This window comes from Melospiza melodia, chromosome 4 (assembly GCF_035770615.1).
Source record: "Melospiza melodia melodia isolate bMelMel2 chromosome 4, bMelMel2.pri, whole genome shotgun sequence".
In the NCBI taxonomy this organism is placed as follows: domain Eukaryota; kingdom Metazoa; phylum Chordata; class Aves; order Passeriformes; family Passerellidae; genus Melospiza; species Melospiza melodia.
In genome coordinates, this window is record NC_086197.1 from 16,559,855 (window position 1) to 16,562,621 (window position 2,767).

Below are 2,767 nucleotides of genomic sequence, written 5' to 3' on the forward strand. Positions count from 1 at the left end.
CTCACATGCGTTCTGCTCCATTTGCTGCCCTGTCGTTGTGGTATATTTCTTTCCAAGGAAAATATGTTTTGTGTGTGGTTGATCGTATGATGTAATTAAGTCCCTTATAAGATTACAGCCCTTCATTTAGCACACAATGCAAACCATCTCAAAGACAGATCGTATTGCAGACTTGCAATTTTCTACATGCTTTACTAGAACAACCCCCTTTTTATCTGATTTGCTCCAGGGCTTGACAGCATTGGATTATAGAAATGTACACACATCATCACTTAACAAAAGTGTTAGTTTTGAGCTGTGTAAACAAAAGTTTCCACATTGGCAGCCATTTTATTTATCTCGATTGACTTGTTTGTCACTGAAGATGCAAGATGTGCTGTATTTTTCAAGATGGGTTGTTAAAGCAGATTGTGCAGAAATGCTAATATCTAATGAACAGAAAGAAAAGTGGAATCAAAACAGTTGGTGTGAATTTGAAGTACTGATGTGCTGTGATCTTCTGAAATATTCATGAATTACTAATCCTTCAAACTGAATAATGTTAATCATAACAGGCTATGATTTTTTAACCCTGAAATATGTAAAGAAAACAGAGTACACCAAAGGATTTGAAGTGGACAGTGCTCCCTTCTAAGGTCTGTGACCGAACAAGCCCTTATTTTCAAAACTCACTGCCTTGATGTCCAGCTCCACCAAAAAACCCACATGGGAGTGTTCCTAGCAGGACACACAGTGTTATACTCATCACAGGTTATGTTTCTGCAGTAGTCAGGCTTGAGAATCACCTCCAGCTACAGTGACAGGAGAGAAAATACAGCCTCAAGCCAAGCAGTAGTCCTAGTTTTTCCCTTGGGGCCTCAAGAAGCCATACCAAACTTTTCAACAGCTTGGGCTCGGAGCAGCAGCTGGAGCTGAGAAGAGGTGGGCACAGGAGTGTGTCCATGACCCATGCATGGTCCCAGGTCACCAGTTCTTTGGGCATAAGTAACCTATGGCCCAGGGAAAACCTACGCAGGCATGACTGCATATGGTGTCACAGGTGCTCAGCATATGCACATCACCTTTGTTTCTTCCTTCCAGCCTGTTTTGTCTATTCCTACTAAGGAGAAAAGCTGTCTTGCAGAAAGAATGGCCAAAGTAGTTTGATGCATTATCAAACACAGAGAAAAGAATTTGCTTTATGAAAGAGTGGGTGAATTTTCTACGCAAACACATTTTATCTTAATTGCAGCCTTCCATGTGATTGCAATGTAACTGAGAAGATGATTACCAGCAACAGATTATCCGTTCCTTTCAGAGCTTCTTGGTGTTTTGCTCTTTGTCTAAGGCTTACATTTTAAGCAAGAAAAACAAGTTATCCTGTGAATACCTCAGGTGAGAAGGTGGTCTGTTGTTTACTGTACTGAACAGTAACTCAAACATTGGGCTTAATTCAGTTCTCTCTCTCTCTCTGTGCAACCAAATAACACAGCACAGCATTTGTGATATGGGAATGATGCTTCCCCACTCCACAAGAGGACCAAGCCCACTAATATTCTAGAAGCATTCAGATTGCTGAGAGGCAGGGTTGCACTGATGCACTTTGAAGAGAGCCCTGGGTTTCACGTGGGTTCTTCTTAAGAATTCTTTAAAAACCTAGAAATGGTCCAGAGAGTGCTTTGCTTTTAAAAGGTTTTCCTGCAGAAGATGAGGAGGACGTTGGAGTGGAGTAGTGCCTGCCTGTTGCCTGCACAGCTGCTGAGTGGAACACATTGTTCAGCTGGTTCTGTGGATGTGGCCATCAGGTGTGGTCAGGTCCAGCAGAAACCATTGTTGTAGACTAATAGACCCTCTTGGTACAACAGCCCAGTGTCTTTAACTGGACTGTACCCAGTGCTGGAAGAGCTGTGGCTTGTGATTACTTGACCCAAGCCATGACCTCAGCATTCCCCTCTGAGGATCTGTGCCTGTGGGGAATGGTGGGGAATGCTTCTGAACCCAAAGCTCATCCCATTGCTAGGGAGCAGTTTGTTTCTGAGAACTGGTGGCATGAGTTTAGTCATTTTGTAAGGAACAAACATCAAACAAAGCTCAGTGAATGACCATGTAGAAAGAAAAGGCAAAGAAAGGAAGTCAAGCAAACTGTTTTTAGTCACTCACAGCCATTCTTTCCTGAGTCTTTTATTCCTTCTTGTGAGAGCCTTCTCGCCTCTGTGTGCCTTCCCACCAGGACAACTTTGTGATGTGGAAGATGGAAAAAGCTGGGTCTCAAGTTCTTGTCCAGTCTCTTAGGTCCTCTGGACTGGTGATAATGAACTAGCTTTTGGACTGAGGTTGCAGAAACTCCAGGAGTCAACAGTTTCTTGGGATTCAGCCTCTGGCTTCTCCAGAAAACAGCACTTTCCTCAGTCTTTACCTATACAATGGCTCTTCATCATGTCCTTGACCAGCATGGAGACCTTTCTTTTCTCTGTCCCACTCTTTCATTTCTCCTGGACCTTTCATGCCTTTCCATTTGTTCTTCACTCTGATCAGCCTTTGGTTTTCCATGGCAAATAAGTAGAATACCATGAGGTGGTTGGAAAAATGTAATAGACATAGTTTCCCTTTGTGCAATCCCAAACACCTGGGCCTGAAAGCCCATCTTTGTGGCTTTGAACTTCACTGGAATTTTGGTCATTTTTTTCCCTTCTTTGCTGGGGAGCTGGAATGCTGAAGCATCTGCACCCTCCTGTCATTGCACACACACTGTTGGAGATTTTGCAATGAAAACATAATGGTATGGATC